Source organism: Buteo buteo, chromosome 10 (genome assembly GCF_964188355.1).
Source record: "Buteo buteo chromosome 10, bButBut1.hap1.1, whole genome shotgun sequence".
In the NCBI taxonomy this organism is placed as follows: domain Eukaryota; kingdom Metazoa; phylum Chordata; class Aves; order Accipitriformes; family Accipitridae; genus Buteo; species Buteo buteo.
The window spans coordinates 8,792,891-8,813,673 of record NC_134180.1 but is presented as its reverse complement, the minus strand read 5'-3'; the positions used below and the strand labels follow the sequence as shown (position 1 = coordinate 8,813,673).

Here is a 20,783-nt window from a genome sequence, read left to right as displayed (position 1 = left end):
ACACTACCGTTTCAACCCACATCCTCGTGTCCCTTGGTGCATGCTCACTGGGTGATGTTTTGGGGCACACATTAAGCATTGGGGGATCCACACCCCGCTCACAGTCCCTGGGTACAGCTGTCCTGTGATGACTTTCTCAACATGGTCTCCTTCTACTGCTGGTGGTCCCTGCTGCTGCGGGTGCAAGACTGAGCCCTGCGCGAGGCTGGAACGGCTCCATCAGCTCCTTTGCAGCATCAGGTCAGCACCTGCATCGCAGGGTGAGTCTAGGCTTAAAGATGATCCAGTGTGGAGGTCTGGCCTTACAACTATTTCTCTTTTCCTCTGCTCTTCCCCAGCCCGTGTGGGCAGTGGTGGTACTTCCTTACATGAATGTTCCTATTGCCCAGCATCCTTTGAGCATCCAGATAAACACAGAGGGGACAGAACTATTTGAAACAAAAGGAGCGTGTTGGTACCAGATCCGAGGGCTGCATGTCGGCCAGGATATCTTTAGGGGATGCTCCTTAGTTGGAGGTTCAGAAACAGCCTCCAACTGGAGAAGGAGATGGAGCTTGGTAAGTCCTCGTAGGGGACAAAATACCATGGTGCCCGTGGCCATGAGCATCCCTTGCAGCCCCGGCTCCAATGAAGGGGAAGCCCAGCTGCCCCAGATGTATTAGCCACCAGCCCAAGGGATTTTTCCAAGGCTGTGCAGGAGGGGTGGGATCAGGCAGTCCTTGGGCATGTTCCCACCAGCCCTTTCCAGTGACATGAGAGGGAGCGTGAGCCCTTGTGGCTCTACTCAGCATCCTGGGAGGAGTGGCCCATGGCCCCATCTGACCATGAAGGGTTTCACCACTGTCCCGGAGAGCCGCTGCCCTTCCCATAGGAAGGCCAGACAAAACGGGGCTGCCCGCCAGCGGCTCCTGGAGCTGCACCTCGCCGCCCCGAGCATGTAGAGGGAAGGAGGGGGACACCCTGTTACACGGGGTGTGGAGACCTCCGCGTCCCTGCTGTGCCGCAGAGCATCCGCTCCATTGTGCGGCGGCGCGTTGGAGGGAGTTTGGGTTAAAAGGGGTTAACAGCTCTCTGCTGTAACACATGATTGGTCTTTATGAGGTTGAAACTCTTGTCTGTTTGAGGCCTACAGATGATGCTAAAGAGCACAATAATGACAGCAATTCAAAGCAATCTAATTATGCAAACGGGAGGCTAAACAATTTCATCATCCTTAAATTAGATTGTCCTAATGAGATAAAGACACCAATTAATCCTGAATTAATTTCAATAGCCTATTTCAGGCAAACACTTTAATATGCAAATGTAAATGAGAAACAAAGCCTACTGTAGAATGCCAGAGTTCAAAACCTCTCTCTGCACAGCTGCAGCGGGTGTAAATAGTGTCTAATGAGTTTGCATGGAAAGACACAACCAGTTGAAAATTTTAGACTTCATAAAGCACAGCCGGTGCCTCAGGTACGTCGCGGTGCCGAGCTGGGCGGGAGGAGAGGGAGGACTCACTCGGCTGACTCTGGGAAGGCCATCAGCCGCTCTCCGCAGGCACACACGGGATGGGTCCAGCCGCCGCCGCCACGGGATGAAGGGCTTTAACAAGATGCTGCTCCGTAAAGCCAAACGCTTCATGCTGAGTACCTGGCCAGTCGCCTTTCTAGGACGCAGAGATGATTTTAATTAGCTGTTGTGTAATTGTTTTAAATTAGCCATTTTGCTATGCACTCAAAAAAAAAAATAAAAAAATCCACTCCCTTTTTTTTCTCCTAGGCACTTGGCAGGGGAAAGGGCAGAGCCTGGCATTTAGGTTACAGGCAAAAGCAAACGTTGTCCTGAGTTTCTCTTGCCTTGCTCCCCTGCTGTAACAAAGTACCACAAGCATTTGCTTTGAGCCATGGAGGAAGCAAGGCCCCATTCCCAGGGCCTGACTGAGGTCTGACTTCCAGTTTGCACTTTGCTTTAATTATGGGTACCGGGCAGGGATGCTGCGTAGGGGTCTGCGAAGGCGGCTATGGGAAATGATGGCATTGGTGGTGAGGCTCAGGTCTGAGTTACTCCCGCTGCTGTGTCTCGTCTCCAGCAGGTCCCAGGAATATGCCCTGGAGGAAGCTGTTAAAAAAAAAAAGAACAACAAAACCAAATTGTCCCAGAATGAGCATCTCTTGGATAATTTATCCTTCTACCCCTCCTTCTGCCAAATCTGTCCTGGGCTGCTCTTAAGGGATAATGTAATGCCAGAGAGGGTTTGTGTCCTTCCCAAAGTATTTCTTTGTGTATGGCAACCATAGACGTTCTTCCTCTATAAAATGCCCATTCTGTCTTTGAATTTCCCCAAGGTTTATCTTCAGCATCACCCTGTGGCAGCTCGTGCCACAGGTTAAAGGGACAGCCTGGGAAAATGTGCTGCCCGGGGACTGTCCTGAGTGGAGTGGAGGCCCCCCTCGCCCTCCCGCCTTCCCCTGTAGCCTTTCCACTGAGCCCTGACGAGCCATCAGCCAGGCTGGAAGGCTGTTACTTTTCTTCTCAACTTCACCCACCGGCTGTTATGAAATGCACAGGGTCGGAGGAGGTGGTGGTGACATTCCTGGGGCCACCAGAATCGGGATGCAACCTGGGCAAACCTGGCAAGGTGAGCTTGGCTGCCTGGGTGGTGTCCAAGGCTGAGACAAGTCTAGACGTGCTGTGAAAGTCTGGGGACAAAGCTGAACATCACTGGTTGACCTCCACCAAGCAGATACCTCGTGTCTTCCCCATGTGTTGGAGGGAATTCACTCTTTGTTTTGGCACCACAGGGTTTTCACACTCAGATATTTCATGAAGCAGTGAGATCCTATCCTGGTCACATCACCTCTTGCAAGGGCTTTTTGGTATCAAATAATGTCCCTGCTGTTTATTGTCCATCCTGCTTTGTTTAGGAGGGCGGCGTGAGCCACGGTCGGGAATTTCGGCATTTCTACTGAGAAATCTTGCGTAACTATCGTTTGTGCAACACGGCATTTAATACTTGCTGGGTGGACCACGAACATCCCTTCCCGTTTCTGCAGCCTTAATGGGCATGGTGGTTTACTGACAGATGAATTGAGACAGTGAAAGGGCTGATGGCCCAGAGCTCACAGTGTGCCAGCAGATCTGGAGATCTTCTATCACACATGTTTGTCCTTGGAAAAAAGACAATTGACTCAGTAAATTGCTTAATCTCTGGCACGCTGGGTACCAGCACTGCCTTTTCCACTGGAGCCCTGGAGATTTTTTTTCCCAAAGCATTCGGTGCTGGCTGGGCTCTGCTGTCAGAGCCGTCAGCAGGGCAGTGCGAGCTCTGGCTCAGCTGTAGATGCCACGCCACGATGGGGACTGGGCGAGAGCTCGCTGCTCCGTGCTGCTGCTGTTCCCGAATCCACTCCCAGCCAGAAGAGCAAATCCTTCCTACCCGGCACCATGGGGTGGAGACGTGCCTGGGAGCAGGAGCACAGATTTAATGTGTCTTAGAGACAAGGTGCTCGGTTAGCTGGGTCTTCGGTCAGATTCAGGAGAGTTGGGGGTTACCGAGACCTGGGGTGATACCTGCCGGCAGAGAGGGGAGCGGGCCAGGGGGGAACCCAGGGTGGGGAAGCCATTAGCAGGCACAAGCTGCATCCAAAAGAGGTTGACAGATCGCTGCCTAGGGCTGTGGTTTCCCGTTAATTAATACCAGATCTGCACATTACCCGGTCACCCCATGGGAGGAATTGGGTCTGAATCAGGGGTGAGCACATGATCGCGTTTTTGCCAAATTACCCGGCTCGTACAATATGGTGTGCATCTGGCTCCCCGCCAGCAGCGGGAGCACAAAACAATACCTGATTCAGCAGAAAGTCTTCCTGGCCCCTTTGGAGATCTTGTGAAGCAGCAGAAAGAGTTTATATCTGTTTAGTGCTTTGCATTGTTTTCAGGCTTGGACTGGGTGCCGTAAAATTGGATTTATGGTCGTGGGGAAGCATGGCCAAAGGAGCACAGCCTCTCATGCCAGTGCAGTTTAAAACTAGACATGGGGATGGGTCCAAAAGCAAGTCCTCCTGACTTTCCATCCAGACGTGAGCTTCATTGCCTGCATCCATCTGTTGTTGAAGCCTGGTGATCCCTGGAGGAGCTGGGCGTGCTGCTGAGATCCCGAAACGGGGACGCTCAGTCATGTTCTAGTTAAAGGGCTCTAACAGTCAGCCAGGGGACTTGTAAAAATGTTACCACAGGGTCTCCTGTTTATTCTCGCGCTCTCTCTACTCAGCTCACACATTAAAAGATGGTATTTTTTTAGCTGCCAGTGCTGCTGTCTGACAAATCCAGCTGTTTTCTTTCCCCCTCTGAAATCATGACATTTACAATCAGCGTTTAGTGGAAAGCTGCTTGAGTGCTACGCTCTGCCCTGGTACTCAGAGAGGCCGGGTGGGCTCGTGGGGATGCTGGTGGGTGCCTGCGTGCCCTCCACCTCCTCCAGCCTGGGCTCAACCAGTTGGACTGGTGCTCAGGCTGCTGTGCTGGGGACAAGCTCCCTCCCTGGGCAATTCTCTACCCAAAAAGCATGCAGCCAGCTGGAATGGCAATAGGCTGTCATTCAGCTTGCCAGGGGCACGGGCGTGAAAATCAGCCTCAGATTTGCAGCTGTCTGAGCAAGCCGGACTCTCCTCCTCTTCTTCATGCACCCCTCTGCCAGGTGAAGGAGGAGGGAGACCAGCTTGGGTGCCCAGTGCTGCCTGTCTGCTCTCTTCATTCCTGCCTGGAAGCTCTTAAGGGAAGGCAGAGCAAGCTGGGGATTTCTCTGTCCTTGCATGGTTTTCAGGAGGAGATGGCTGGGATTAAAAATCTGATGCAGAGTAATGGAGGTGTCCTGATCTTCCTGTCTTCCAGAGAAAAAAAAGCCCAACCTATCTCCATTCCAGCTCTCCCCAGTCCCTCCCCAAAACCCCCTCGAGAGCAGCACAGAGCAACCTTTGCTCCCTGCCTTGCATCAGCCCAAGGAAAAGCCCTTACATTTTATGCATGTGGAAATCCACTTTTTTGCACCTGTAAAAGGGGCAAGGCTGGGACAGAGGGAAGCAGTGAGGATGCAAAAGGTGGGCTCAGAGGAAATAAAGCCGTATGACACCAGCAGCAGGTTGGTTACTGATGAGCCATCCAAGGTGCAGAGGAGAATCTGCATAAAATATTCCTCGTGGAGCTTGGGTAGCTGGTTCCAGCCCAGATAACAGTCTGACAGTCACTGAGGAAGGATGCCTTTAACCTTCACAAAACTGAGAGGACAGCAGAGAAATGAGCCAGGCAGTGGTGTCATGAAAATCACAGTCTCAGCGGTTTGAATGCGTTTTGCTCTGCAGCAGACTTTTGGGCGGCAGAGGGAAAAATGAGCAAAATGCTGGGAGGAAGATGTCTGGTGGGCCAGGGACATGTTTCTGTGAGAGCTGTGAAAGTTCTTTGCAGAAGGAGGTCTTTGCAGAAGTTGGTGGTCCCGGAGCGACGGAGATGCTGTTGCTGCTGGATACTCCGTGCCGCACAAAGGATATGGGTTTAGTGAAAGGCCAGCCAGCAGAGGCCCAGTGAGACCATAACATGGTGGTCCAGCCCCCATGGGATGACACCCACCAGCTCTTCCAGGTCTTTGGGGGCTGCTGCTCACTAGCGTGGGACTCAAACCTTTTAGGACAACCATTTCTATCATAAAAAGGGTCTCTGAAGGCACAGAAGGGTCAGTGCATTGGGCTGCATGCTTATGGTTCAACTTCTGCCCGGTGATACCTGCCCAACCTGGTCTGCAAAGGGGCTGTGCAGGTCCTAGCCAGCTCTCCAGGGACCTGCTTGCGGCTCATGGTGGCTGTAGTGGCCCTGTTTTCTACCCACCTCCAACCAGTTCATTAGTGGGAGGCAAAACTTGAAATCCAGTTTGGCTTTCTGAGGGCTTTTTTCCTCCTCTGTGTTGTTGCAGAGAGTGAAAGAAAGGGAAAAGCAGAGTATTTCTACAGCTAAATGGCCTGTGTTTGGATGACTGGGGCTGGGAGCTCGGGGACCTTTCCTAGTTGGGGTTTCATGGAATGGGGAACGCACGTCAATATTTGGGAAATCCCACTTTGTTGTGAGTTTTAATGCAAACAACGATCCTTGTAGCAAAACTTTTCACCAGGCTCATCACACCAAGATAATTTGACAACCGGTGTGGGACACCTAAATGTGTGCTCAAAGGCAAAAGCCCTCTTCTGTCTTTCCAGCTTTTTTTTGTTTGCCAAACCACGAATTTGGTCCATGCCTCAAAGCAGAACTCGCCAGGGCTGGCATGCTGGGCAGCTCCCATTCCACAGCCCTCACACTGAACAATCCAGTATTTGCAGCCAGTTTCCAGCCAGGCTTTTCCTGCAGAGCCCTGGCAAGGTGGTATCTGGCTGTCCCTGGGTGAGCTGCTTCCCACCAATGCTGGTGGAAGGCAGTGCTTTGGAGACCGTCTTGTGACACTGAGACACCAAAAAAAAAAAAAAAAAAAAAAAAAAAAAAAGAGAGGACAATCAGTTCTTCATCTGGAATGGAAATAAAGCTGATGAAAGGACGGATGTTTTCTCTTTTGCCTTGAGGTTAGAAAACAGCAGGAAATCCTTGCTTGAAGAAAAGACACATGGCCACCAGTATGACTTGTGCAGGCTTTGCTGCCTTGAAGTCAATCTGGAAACAGAGTTTTGCGGTGGATAAAATTTCACAGACTTTCCATGGTTTCTGACTGCAGCTTTTCTTGTGCCTGGTTTGCAGCTACAGCTAAATTTTTGCCGTATTTGTGCTAGCTTGGAAGGCAGTGCTCATGCAATTGGTATCGCGGAGCCGAATGAAGCAGATACTGTTTATCTCGACAGTTTTACACGTGGTAAGACAAAATACCCACATAGGCAAGAGTTTGCAGAAGCAGCCTTAGCCGGACCCTCTGTTTTTGTCCAGGCACCCGACCCCATAAAGTCTTTGCAAAGCAAGCAATCCCCTAACTGGCGACCCCACAGCTTGCAGAACTAACTTTGCCTTTCTAGCTTATTAATAAGCATCTTTTCTGAGTAACCAAGATGTATTGAGTTGGGACTCCCCAAGTGCAAGCAGCCAGAGATAGCTTTGACTTTTCCTTTTTTTAATTTACCTTGTGGGGCTGTGGGAAATGAGCAATCCTTCTGGCTGTCAATATTGCCAGCGGCGCTACCATTGCCATGACAAGGAAAGGGGGGTCAGCGGGGGGCTGGAGAAACCAGGCACCCCGGGACCGGCGTCTCAGCCTCGCGCCCAACCGGAGCTGACACATCGGCGTGACGAGACTCGAGTCGACGGCGTTCTTGCAACTCCCGGAAAACATCTTTTCCTTCTGCTCTTTCCCCTTCCCAACTTTCCCAGACAGATTCTTCCTTTTATTTATCCTTCCTCAGCCTTTCTCTCTCCTCTCCCTGCCTGATGGCTCCTCTTGGGGGCTCAGCTGCTTCGCAGAGGGGCTCCTTTTTACGGCTTGCCTTTTTGCAGAGGAAACTTCTGCGTTCACAAAATACTGACAGAAGTGGGGAGCAGGGTGACCTGGGGGGGAGATCTGCTCTGCCCGCTCGTGTAGGAGCTGCCGTCTCGCTCCGCATCCCTGCCTCTCCCACCACCCTCTCCTTTCCTTTGCAGGAGCATCTCTCACTGGAGATGGTGCTTTTTGGGTGGTGCTTTTTGGCCTGGCCTTCGTGGTGTCTTCTGCCATGCTTTCAGGGCAGGGAGAAAGCAACCTGGGCTGCCAGGCAGGCAGGGATGGAAGGGAATCACCTGTATCTCAATTAAGTGATAATGAAGTGATACAATACGACTCAGCTTGGTGTGGCTGGAAGGAAGGAGATGAGAAGGTGATATAGGGAGCCCTCGTTGGTTCCCTGTTTTTCTCTGCCTTCTCTTCCTGGGGCACTGAGGGGTGTCCTGAGGGTGCCCAGTGTCCTGGGACCCTTCTCGGTCAGCGTTGGAGACCTGGAGGAGCAGACCCATTGGGCCCCACCGGGATGACTCTTCTGCTTGTGGGTCGCAGACTGTGAGTGGGGTGTTGTGGGGACCAGGGGGTTTGCTGTGGGGTGCTGCTTGGTTTGGGATGGGGGTGTTTTGGGGATGCTGCCCAGGTCCCTGTTGCTCCAGTATGTGGTGGTGCTGCTTGTTATTCACCCAGTGTTTTCCAAGCACGTGCTATTTTCCTTGCCTGTTCTAAACTGTTGGCTGCCCTGCTCAAATATTGAAGAGAGTTTGGTATCATTTGGGTTTCTCTGGTTGTGAGTGGGGTGTGAGTCCTCCTTGCTGGCACTGCCCCGCCTGGGCTGCTAGGGACTGCTTTGCACTGCTTTTGCTGGTGCTTTGAGACCCCCCCCTTTGAGCTCTCTGGTATCCTGCGGCATTGTCAGCTCCTGCCTTTCCCCTGCCCCTGCTGTAGGCAGGAGCCTGTACCTCGGCCTGTGCAATAGGACAAACAGCAATAAACGCACAAAGGGTTTCCTCCTGTTGCATCTCTCTGTAGTAATGCCACGTGAGAAATCCTTTAACGTGAGCTCACCTCTCACTTTGCGTTGCACAAATATCTTTTCTGGGACTCCTGTGCTGTATATCCAGCCAAGTGCTGAAGCAGACTGGCATGCGCTTTGCTGTGTTCCTCCTGCCAAAGCAGAGATCACCCCCGTTTTGGGGATGGGGGTAAGAGAAAGGACAGAGGGTGCTGCAGGGCCTGGATGCTGAGCCTGGGTGTCATACTGCTCCTGGTCCAGCCCGGGGCAGGGTGGATGGGGAGGAAGCTGGTGGAGAGAAGGGAAGGGGCTTCTTGGCATCCCACGACAGCTTGGTCAGGTACCAGGGAAGCAGAGAGCCAGGAAGGATCTCCTGGTATGCCAGGTCAGCTCTCAGCTAGCATTGCTGTTGATTCCTGCAGGCAGGCTGCAAGGCAAAGAGCTGATTGCCCATTTCTTTCCCATCCTGGATCTCTGCGCCCAGCTGCCAGCAGCCACCTGGGCAAATCTTGCACCCAGGTGGCTTCAGGCACCTTCTCTGATGGCTCCTGCAGGAAAAGGCAATGTGGTTTTTGGGTGTTTAATCGTTTTATGTGGCCGCTGCAGACAGGTTGCTCCTGTCTCGTGTCCCGCATGCGGCAGGAGGCTCTGTCCTGGTGCCATTTGTCTTCGGTACATTCCATTTATCTCCGGCAAGAAGTTTCAGACCCAAACCATCTTAAGTGATCTACAAAAGACAGTGATAAGTACCTTCCCCCGTCATTACGGCTCCATTTTATCACAGTGGTGATAGCAATAATGGCGGTTGTAACCCCCATCAAGTCCACTTAACATGGTTCATTTTCAAAAGTCACTCAATGCCTCCTGACAGTCCGGCCGGGCGGTATGAAAAGATCATTTAACCCTGATGATCCGAGGGAGCCGGCGAGTGGGAAAAGGAGCCCTGGCAGCCGGAGAGAAGCCGGCACGTGGTGGGCAGGGGGAAGACCATTGATTTTATGACAAGGGGCAAAACCACTGTCAGCACGGAGCGGCGCGGATCGGGGGGACGTTTCAATTAGCGCTGGCGGGAGAAATCCCAGGGACGGCAGAAAAGCCTGGGCTGCCTCGCCTATGATTTTTTTAACAGTGAAAAATGAACCCAAAATTAGAATCCCTATTAACAATTAGCGTAATTAAAGGCGACACGTTATAATTTCAGCAGAAAGGCGCTTTATGATGATACGGTGGCCTGAGATAATTACAGCCGGTGCTTGGCTGAGGCAAGTGGTAAATGGATGGCGTGGTGGCCCACCTGCCACTCATGCAGCCCTGCTATTATCCTGCCTGATGCTGCTCCAGTCCTGCCTTGCTGTTAAAAGTAAAGCCATCCTCTCATGACATGGGACTCGTTTAGAAATTGCTCCTGAAGTGCACTTGGTTTTAAAGGACGGGGAGGGGAATGAGCGCTCTGGTTTGCAGTGGAGGTGCAAGGCGGCCCATGGGTGGTCACTGCCGTCCGGTTTGCAGTCGTGGAGGAGACCCCATAGCAGTGATTGTCCTCTCATCTGCCTCACCCACCCGTGTCAAACCCATAGCTCTGACTTCCCACTACACAAGCTTCTCCGTGAAGGCATCCAGCCCTCTCGCCAATGCTGTATCTCAGCCCCAGCATCCCTCCATACATGCGCTGTTCCTCCCCAGATTGAAAGGGCTGAGGCTGGGGGGGCAAGCCCTGGGTTATGAGCCCCCCCACGCGCACCTTCCTCGCCTCCCTCAAGCCTCCCACTGCCCACGGGGGACAGCTCGGGGACCGCAGCCTGGCAGCTGTCACCTGTGATGGGGGAAGCGCCTACCGATGCTTTGAAAGCAAAGCCGCTCAAATTTGGCAAATGAGCAGCGCACGCTCTCGCTTTCAGGTTAGCTTATCTGAATAATTACATGAGCGAAGCTATCCCAGAGTGTCTTGGAATATGCAGAAATATATTCCATCTGTGTATGCCACGGCATCAAAGTCAAAGAGCTCTCTGAAAGGAGGTCGGTCTCACTCGTATTTGAATTTGGGGTGGGGGGTGGTGGAAGAAACACTAAAAATCAGAATCATACGCTGTCCAAATGACCCATTTGGCTTTAGGTCCAAAAGCTTGAATTTTGAGGGCTTTTTTTGGGTTTGAGATCATTTTGGATTATAGTTTACATAAGACAATGTGAACCTTGAAAGCATTGAGCTGGAAGCAGAGCTGTCAATTCTGTGGCAAAGAAGTGCTTTGATCACTGGGAGAGGAATTTTTTTGAGTTTTTCCTCTGCTGAGGATCTAGAACTTGCTGAGGAGGTTTCCTCCGCATTTGGAGCAAAGTCAGGAGAGTGGTTTTTTTGCAGTCTCTGCCCCTCTGGTCGCCTTCCCTGGTTTGCAGGAGGATAAATACAGGAGCTGTCGGGCTCCTGAGTGTGGGGAGCATCATTGCCTGCGGTGCTGCCCCATCCTGGGGTGGGGGAGTGGGGCCATGCTGGAGCCGGAGCAGTTTGCTCCCGGTGGAAGGCAGTTACTGGCAATTTACAGCGTGTTTGAGGAAGTCCCTCGGAAGAGGGTTTAAGAGTTGTTGAGTCAACATGAAACAATATATCAGTTAATGAAGTTTAATAGCACTGAATAAGAACTGCACTGCGGCTCTGGGATCCTCTTGCAAATGCAGTTACGGACTAAAAAAGAGAGGCTGGAAAAGCAGTCCCTTGCTCCTGTCCATATGTTGTTCCCTCTGTGCTTTGCAACTCAGATGCCTTTAATCGCAAGCCAGTCCCACAGAGGTGATAACAGGAGCTGGCTGGCATCTCTTCTGCTCCTGCAGCATCAGCAGGAAGATGAGTCCTGGGCATTTCAGAAGAGTGAGTCAGGCCTTTCCCAAATTAGCTCCAAAACCAGCTTTTCAACAGTAAGGCCTAGGGTGGAGTTCTGCTCTCCTCCCTTTAACTCCTCTGAAGCTCTTTGAGCTTTGTAGGAAAGGAACTTTTCTGAAATCGAGTTTCCACCCCCACCCCACCCCCCTGAATGAATGCACTCAGGAATGATGATCTTGGCATCCCGGACAGGGATTTGCTGGCAGCAATTTCTTTCTTGTGAAAATCTAAAGTTGTCTTGGGACATCTGCAAAACTGGGGGGTTGGGGGCTGGGAGGGGAGAAAAATGAGAAAGAAGACAGAGGAACTGCAGAAGTGTTCCCGGGATGGCAGATCCTTTTTCTATACCCCACAGCCCTGCCCTGGGCCATCACATGCCACTGCTCCGATCCTGAAGGGATGGGGAAGGTGGCACCACCCAGAGTGGGAGGGCAGAGATGAGCCCCAAGCACAGGCTCTGAGTTTCTTAATGTGGTGGGGTTGGTTTGTTTGTTTTTAAATTTAAAAAACCAAGATGTCAAAAGGGGTTATGGGGTGTGCTGGACTGCAGAGCTGCTCAGGAGGGAGCGTGTTCATCCCTCCCTCTCCTGCAGCCCACCCAGGGCAAGGGGGTCAGATCCTGCCATGAGAGCGGCTGGGCGATGATGCAAAGAACAGCTCGTGGTCCGTGCTGGGGGGTGTAAGGAGTCACTGTCTGACAGGCTGTATCAAACCCATGCTGCTTCCACTTGCACACAAAAGGGAGTGCTCAGGGGAGCTGTGAAGGCAGGAGCTGCCCAAATTGCCCTGCAGCCATGGGGCAGGGGGCGAGTTAGGGGCTGAGCGGGGCTGTGTGAGATGCCTTTTTTGGGGGCCAGTGATTCAGCACATCTAAACTAGATCTCTGAGGATATCTCTCTGTGGCTTGTCATGGTAAGCACCTCAGCACATGTTTACACTATTGTCCTTCTGCTCGGCATGATGTGCAGTGATGCAGGACTTTGCTGGGTCCCATAAGGTGCTTGGGATGGAGCAAGGAACAGAGAAAATCGTCCAGGTGATGCTAGAATAGTGACTCAGCCTGCTTTTTCAGAGGTGTGCATGTTGGTAGGAATTGCTCTCCTGGAAGCACCAGCCATCCTTGGAGCACCTCTGGCTGCGGAGAGGGGGACATCACATCCCCTCTCTGACCGCTCCGTTGTGTTTGGCCGTTCTGAGGGCAGGGTCCCGCTGTCCCTACTCACGTCCTGCTCTGCTGGGATGCTGCTTGCTGTGATAGGGAGATGAGCATCGAGCTCCTGTCTTTAGAAAATCTTGACCCAGTTTTCTCTGGAGCACTTGGAGGCAATGCATTTAACAAGTGCTGTGTCCCTGCCAAGCTTCGCTGTGCCGGTCTGCCAGTCTGAGCAGCTGCCTGGCTCAAGAAAATGCTGCAAGAATTTGTCTGTCCTGAGGAGGGCATCGCCTCTCCCAGCCTGGCCTCGGCTCTGGGAGGTCTGGACTGTTCTTGCAAGAAATGCAACAAAAAATACCACTGTTGGGCAGGTCTGACAGGGCGGCAGAAAAACAATGACAAGTGTTTCGGGTTGCTCTGGTTTGAAAGCATCTGGGACTCTGAGTGCATGCAGGTGTAGAGGGTTCTTCTCAAAGTCCATAGCTTGTCCCCACCATCTTTTTTTCTGCTCAGTCCTCCTGTGAGTTCTCTTGGAGAGAAATCTGGGCCTGGATCGTCACCTCTCACTGCTGCCATTCAGTGTTGGGGAGGGTGGCCGTGATGGTGATTGAGCGAGTCCCTGTGTGCTGTGTCCCTGCTTGGGAAATGCTGACTAAGCAGGTGCTTGCAGGGCAGGGGGGCTTGCAAGAGGTGACCAGACCCCCAGGGAGGGCAGTAATAGGAGTCTCCCACTGCTATTGCCCTTGGGGCGTGAGTGGGAGCAGCACCTGCTCCAGCACCTCCCTGAGCCTGGGTCTGCAATGTCTCCTGGCCATCCCCTCATCACCAGGGCAAAAGCCACCTCCAAACTCACATAGCCACCGCCTCTACCCCCCTCTGTCTTGTGCAGTGCCCTCAGCCTCCCCGTGAACACTGGCAGTGACTGAGACGTGCTGCAGAAATTGGGGGGCAAAGTCAGTGCCTCGCACCCCGCTTGTTTCCCAGCCCACAGTGGGAGGTGGGCAGGGCTCCCCAGCACGGGCACCTCCAAGGATGGTGCCAACATCTGCAGTGAGTGTCCCTGCTGCAAACTGGCACCAGTCTGGAGGGGAGAGTGGAAAATCCAGCAGGGCTGAAAGCCCCTGGATGCGTTTTGCTGGTGCTGTGGAGGGTGGGAGAGCGTGCCGGAGCTGAGGGACGTTGCGGCACATCCAGCACCCTGGTAGTTCCAGGCACACGTGTGTATGGGAACAGGGACATACCCCTTGGCACTCTCAAAGTTCAGATATTTAGAATAAATGATGCCTGACCCTTCCTCCCTCTCTTCCCTTCCCTCTCTCGCCTTCCCCAGTGCCAGTTCCCAGTAACCCAGGTCCAATAATTCGGTTGTAATAAAATGTGACTGCTGGGGCTATTTTTACGGAGCTGGCACTCATTTGCATGCTGGCTCTGTGTGGGGCCCCAGGCAATTTTTTTTTTCCTCTCCCTTCCCCCTCCTCTTCCCCCCCACTTCCCCCACCCCGCTGGCATCCCTCTGATCAGAAGTGACAACAGAAACACAGCCGTATTTCCCGGAGATTTACCGAGTTAGACGATGAAAGCTCGGAGGAACAGTAACAATAGAAAGGGGGATGTGAAGGAAAGCGGCAGGGGGAAGTTCCTAAACTGATCATTTTCAAATGTCAGCTCCGCTCTCGGGGGCTCTGGCGGCTCTGGGAGTGAGCCCATGGCTTACGGAAATGCCGGGAGGCAGTCGAGGTGGAGCATGTGGATGGAGTAGGCCAGCTTGGCCCTACTCATCCTCTGGGGCTAGAGACCCTTTGCCCCTTCTGGGCGGCTCTGTGGGGTTTTGTCTTTGACCTAGTGCTGGTGCTGCTGCCTGCCTCCTTGGGGTTCTGCTGGGTGCCTCTGGGGGTGCTGCCTCTTCCTTTGGGTGCTGCATCCTTTGGGTAGCTCCTTGCTCAGGAGCTCTGGCCCTCCTCACCCTTCTCGGCTCTGGATTGTCCCCTGAGGACTGGATGGAGGAGGGTGGTACAGGAGCAGAGGCTACAGGAGCAGCAGTGGCTGAATTTTTTTCCAAAACTTGCTTTTTGTTGAGATTGCCCCCCTCCTAGCCTGAACAACCCCCTTCTAAAAGTAGGCTTGGGAAACACGTGCTGCTCTCCTGATGCCCGAGGCATCTTGGAGCAGGGCTTCAAGCTCCACATTTAAAGGTGCCAAGAGGCTCCCTGAGCTGCCACTGCCACCGGGCAGCGGTGGATCAGATGGGGGGAGGCAGTACAGAGGGTCCCTGGTGGGAATTTTGGCCGTGAACCAGCTGCGGTGGCCAAGTACTGCACCGAGCCCCACCGGTGCATGTGGCGCTGGGCAGCCAGGGCTGGGGACCACAGAGGAGTGGGAGCAAGGCGTGATTGCGATGCCCTCTCCTTCCACCCCACCAGCTGCATGTGGGTGCCCAACACCCTCAGGCCAGCTATTTTATCAAGGAGCTCTGCTGGTGATGGGGACAAGCAGGACCCTCCCAGCCAGGGCCTGTAATACAGGCTGCTTGGTTGCTCCCGTCCTCCTGCCTGTCCTCGCCCCCCCCCCCCCGCTCCTTCTCTCTCTGTTTCTCTCCCCAGCTCCACTGTCAAGCAACTTGATCACCTGCCAGCCCGTATTGATTTTTGCTTCCCAATCTCCAAGCTGGATGGAAGGAAAAGATTAAAAACAGTTTGTCAGTTTGAAGTTGAATAAGAATTCAGCACAAAGGATATCGCAGTGGCTTGGGGGGATAGAAGGGGTCAAGGCCAAAGACGGTGTTGGGGAGAGCGTAAGCCTTTTGCACCCTCTGCTCTGATGATGCTCCCACGGTGGCCTGATCCAGCACACCTAATGCATCTTGATGACCGCCCAGCTGCTTGTGGAGGTCTGCCTTCATCCCTTGCCCTCTGGGTCTGGGCATCCCATGTGTGTTGCTCTGGGGGTCCTGGTGTCCCGGCACCCCCCCGCTGTGGCATCTCGGCCACCTCTCGCTCCTTGTCTCCCCACTGCTCTGCCAGCGGTGCCCAGCCCTGGCGGTCCTGTCCCCATGTGTCCCTGCTGCCGGTGCCATTAGTATTCATGTGGTGGGTCTCCTGCTGTCCTTGTCAAGACTGAGTGGGCAGACTAAGGAAATTTGCCCTTCAAAAAATGAGAATCATTTGAGTCAGGGAAGCTCTTCCTTTGTGCGTGTGGTTTCCTTGCCAGCCTGAGGGATGACGAATGGTTCACAGCCATCCCTGTGCAGCAAAAAAGTGCTGTTTGGTTGAGATTTGGCAGGTTGTGCCAGGTACAAGCAAGGGTTGCGTGCGGGCTGGGAGTGGAGCTGCATGCCGTTGGGTTGTGTTGAATGTGGGCTGTGTGAAGGGGGCGGTGCGTGCTCGTCTGGGGTGCGATACTCCATCGAGCGATGGAGGATAGTCAGAGGCAAGAGGGAGCCTTGCAGGTTGGTTCTTGCACACCCCGAGGTGTTGGCACAGCCAGGATCAGGGCTGTGCCGCTTGCCAAAATCCCCCAGCAGAGCCGCTGAGTCCACGGGGTGGGACAGAGGAATGGCAGCCCAGGCCAGAGGCACAGTCCTCGGCTGATGTCCATGCAGTCCTGAGCCTGTGCTGCTGCCATGGGTAAGAGTTTCTTGTCCCTCCTTGCTTTTCGCCCTCTGCCTCCCTGTTTTTGTGAGGGAGAACAAGAGAGCTGCAGGATCAAGACTCTCCTTCCTTGATGCTACCGTCTCTGGCCAGTATCCAGTAAGGATCTGCTGAGATATATTTGCCTCCATAAAAAAAGTAGGGTGGATTTACTTCCATTTATACCTGCAGGTGTATTTCCTTATCTAAATAATAGATGGTTATGTCCTCAGCCAGGGTAAGCTGGCAGAGTTCCTCCAAGGTCAGCAGAGCTGCGCTGGCTGACATCCAGAGGAGAGGTCCTGGTCCTTCCAAGAAATAGCAGTGCAGTAGCTGTGTAGGGTGAAGATGGAAAGGAAGATGGGCCAGTTCACGGAGGGTCTGGGAGGTCTGGATTGCAGCTCCTGCCTCTGTTCTGGGAGGCATGGGACAATTTACCTCAGCCACAGGTGGGGTCTGCACCTGCCGATGGAGGACCACCACCCCTCAGTTGATGGGGAGAGACTGGCACCTCCCCAGGGCTCTTCTGCCTGTCCTGGGTGGTGTGGGAGATGGGTCAGGTGCTGGCAGCACCACTTGGTCTTTTGATACTCTGTTTTGCTCTCTGGCTAAATCAAGGTGGTCTTTGGGGAGCATGAGATGGTTGTGCCGAGGACAAGCTTTCCCCTGTTCCCATCTTTTCCCTTCAGCCCCTGGACCCAGCATGCACCTCCTCCCCGAGGCGATAGGTACCTGAAGATCTTCTTTCCTCCTGTACCTCCACCAAACCGACAGCTCCACTGAGGGAGACGCCCAGTGGAGGAGCAGAGCACAGTCATAGGAGTGCTGCCCGATCTGCAGGACGTGATGTTTTCTGCTACCATCTCACGGCTTTCGGAGGGAGGTGATTATTCTCATTCCTTGCCGAACAAACAAGGCGAGAGAGGTGCCAGCTGAGGCCGGTGGATGGGCAGATCTGGCTGCAGACTCCCAGGGCACAACAGCTCTGAAGCTCCCGTGTTCCCTCTGCACACCAATGCACACCACAGCACAGGAGGGCTGCCCCAGCTGCGGCGCTGCCCCTGCCGCGTGGCTCCGAGCCGATATTCCCCCTGTCTCAGCAACACGCAGAGCTCGGGGAAACCTGCGCTGTCTCTACAGCTCCCGCGACGCCGGAGGAGCCGATTTACTTCGAGACCCAAACCTTTGCCTTGCCCGGCCCCACGCTTCCCAGCGAGGGGGGCTGGCGTGCAGGAGCTGCTGCCGCTTTCCTCTCCCGGGGTGCCCGTGGAAGCTTGTGTACGCGGCTGCCAGGGCCCCAGGTGAGGCATCAGCTAATGCGCACTGACAGGGTGAGGGATCCCTCGGCCAGGGGAGCTGTGGGGCGTTGTTAGATAGCCAACGGCACTGGCACCTGGGAAGAGGCAGGTGTACTTGCCACTGGCCTTGGCCGCCCGCCGCCCCTCTGCGCGCAAACCAGGGTGCTGGGGAGGGCTGGCTCTTGGCTAGGAATGGCCGGGTGATGCTGGCCGGGCTCAGGCTGAGCCGGGGAAGCAGGGCAGTGGGGTGGTCTGCTGCTTGGCCCCCTGCCTGCATCTGCGCAGCAGCCCCCAAAGCCGGGCGGAGGAAGGTACCGCGATGCAGCGTTGCATCGGGGAGGTCGGCTCGTCCTCCCCGCTGCTGCCAGGAGCCAGCAGGTAAAGGTGGACCCCGAAAAGCCAGGGCTGGCCTTGGTGGATGGAGCCTGTGCCTCCCCTTCTCCCCAGGGTGGGAGCAAGGTGCTCTCTGGGGGCGGCGGGCAGGAGCCGCCAGAACAAGTGAAGCACGAGAAGCTCACAGGGAAAGGTCACGGAGAGTTTTAAGTAGAAATGTCACTGTTGCTCTGTCAAAAGGATAACAGAGCCAATGCGCATGTGGCAAAGCTGCTGCTGCTGCGACGGGGAGGGCAGGCTCACCGAGCTGCGGCTCGCCGGCCCCCCTTTTGCCCAGCCCTGGGGAAGGGGCTTGGCCAGGGTTGGTTCCCTCCAGCTGTCACCTCCCCAGCCTCGCGGCCCCTTTCCCTCCTTCTTTTCCCGGTACTCCTCTGCGCTCTCTTCCTAGCGCTGGTGCCATCAGATCCAAGTCCCAGGGAGATTGTGGGACCTCCTGGGGAGGTGGGAGAGCAAAGGGGAAATCCCACATTCTCCAATACCAGTCAGACCATGCCTAGCTAGGAAAGACTGGCTTTCCCCCCTTACAAAGCACGGCCAACTGAGGCATCTCCCCTCGCTGCCGTGCTATGACCGTGGGCGTCCCTGCCCGGCTCGCTGGCCAGCCTGCCACCTCCTCTGGCTGCAAACGCTCCTCTCCAGCCCTGGAGCCCTGCTGTCATGAGTGGGGAGGGAAAGTGGAGCTGCAGGCTCCGGTGTGGGCACCTGCTGGACCGGGAGGAGAGTCACAAGCTGAAGCTTGTGCATCCCCTCACCTTTGCAAGGCCCTGGGGTGCGGGGATGGGTGGCACGGGTGCCCCAGCAAGCCGCTTGCCTGCCCCTTTGCTCTACACACTGGGGTCCTTTGCGCGAGGAGGAGATGCCATCATCCCACCACTCAACAGCGAGGAGAGGATGGGACTGTGGAGCTGCTGCATGGCCAGCACCAGCTCCGGAGCCTGTATCTGATTTTTTTCTTTTTTTTTTTTTTTTTTTTTTCCCCAGCCTTAATTACCGAATTTCCATATCATCAATTCCCTGCGAGTCAGCACTTGACAGGGAAGACTGTGGCTACTGTCCTTGCTGCTGCCATCAGAGAGCACCCGCTCCGTCCAGGGGACAGCTCTCAAAACGTTATTTTTATCTCTGTCTCGTAAAGCCTGTTCTGTATAAATATATTTTAATTAATTAATAAATGGGACGTAATGAATTCTGGCAGGGTGACATTTGAGCATAAAGCTAGGCTTAAACAGATCCTGACATGTGTTAGCTGGGAAAACACAACACACCCGTGTGTGCACCACACACACACACATATACACATATATATATATTTTATTTTTTTTTACTTGTTGGGACTGTTACGCAATGTAGAGGGAGATAGTTGTAAAGGTTGCTTTTAGGAAGTGGAGGCGAGAGCCACAAGCGGTGGCTCTGCTGAAGAACCACGTAGGCAGTCCCCTGGGTTGCTTCTGTCCTGAGACAGAGCGGAGGAGGGAATAGATTGCTTCCTCTCCCAGAGACTGATGAGATGTCTCCAAAGAACGGGGCTTGCTGGAAACACCTTGTCTCATCCAGCCTGCGCCATCGGCTCTGGAGGGCCCTGTAGCTCTGCTGCAGGTTGGAGCAGGGGTGGCTTGAATTTCTGGCAGTACCTGGAAAATGAGTCTCAGGCTCCTGCTGGCTTGTGGTCAGTCTCCAACCCAAGCCAGAAATACAACCTTGCAATGCCACATTTGCCTGGGTAGGTGATGATGCTGTAGTGCACTACATGTTTTTTTTTTGTTTTCCTAAAATAATGTTTTGCAAAAGAATACCAGTAAAAAGGACAGGGCAAGGCTGTGCTGGGGTTCCCTGCCAGCCCTGGCACTGATGGGACCTTCCTATGGATCTGAGGGGTGGAGGGGGGCACCCCAGTGGTAGCACTGTTGTGGACCTGGGATTGAAGGCTTGAAGGAGCAAGGGTGGTCCTGTGAGTGGTCAGGGTGGTGTTTCTGACCTGGCTTGGTTCTGGTGGCAGGGGTGCAAGAGCTGGCACCCACTGGGACATACTGGGGTAGTGAAAACTTCACCCATTTCCTTCTAGTACCTCTGCGTATCTGAAGGTCGCCTCTCCTGCACAAAGTCAGTAGCAGATCTGCTCTTATGTAGCTGGGATCCAGGTTTTGATCCAGAAGTGGACTCTGTTTCTCAAGGCCTGTCAAAACTTGTGTGTCAGGGTCTCGGTACAGCCCACTGGAGGCAGAGTAAGGTCTAATGGTGAACATTGTCCATCTCAGATCTTAAAAATAGAAATCTGCTCCCTTCCTAAGTTTGGGGATGTGAATTTACAGCTCTGCTCTGCTGCAGCTCAAGGAAGAACTAGTCAGAAAATTATGTTAGTACCAATCACGTGTGCTCTAGATGAAAAGGTTGCACCTACATATATCACAGTGTGTGTGTGAAGGTAAATGCAGTACAGAGGAGTCCTTCAGCAGCACAGAAGTGTTGTCCAAAGACCCATAAGCCTGATAAAGCATTCCTCCACTCTGCAAATGGCTGCTTCTGCAAGCCCTTGGCAGACCTCCCTCTTTGTGCAGCTGCCCTCGGTTATTGCCTGTGATGGTGCCCACTGGCTTCTCCTTCCTCTGCCTAAGCCACTGGCTGTCAGGGGACCCAGTGGTCTTTGCTCAACTCTCTGCCTTAGGCTTTTCAGCGACAGCATGACTGCTCCATCATGTGTTATCCCAGCACCATGTGTGCATCCTGATCTGCCTTTGGGGAATTTTGGGAGATCAAAGGGCACGGCCAGGACACTTTGACCTATTATGGTTGCATATGTACATGTATTTGATCAAAAAGGAAGGGTGGGCTGTTTGCTGTTCAGCTTTAGTTATGAGCTTCAGCTGCTGGAAAGATCATGTGGAAGCGGATTTGAGGCTGGTCTCCATGTGGAAGGGGGTGGGTAGACTGGGGGATTTTAGTGTTTTT

The 20,783-nt window shown here is 53.8% G+C and overlaps 1 protein-coding gene across 1 annotated transcript in view; it reads left to right on the top strand.

Moving 5' to 3' along the window:
* Positions 1–1,029: 1,029 nt before the first annotated feature.
* Positions 1,030–20,783, top strand: part of LOC142035872 (14 kDa phosphohistidine phosphatase-like) — a 381,702-nt gene continuing 361,948 nt past the window's right edge. Inside the window, exon 1 of the mRNA XM_075038489.1 lies at positions 1,030–1,035. The gene's annotated coding sequence lies outside the window, so the exon portion shown is untranslated. The remainder of the gene's footprint in view (positions 1,036–20,783) is intronic.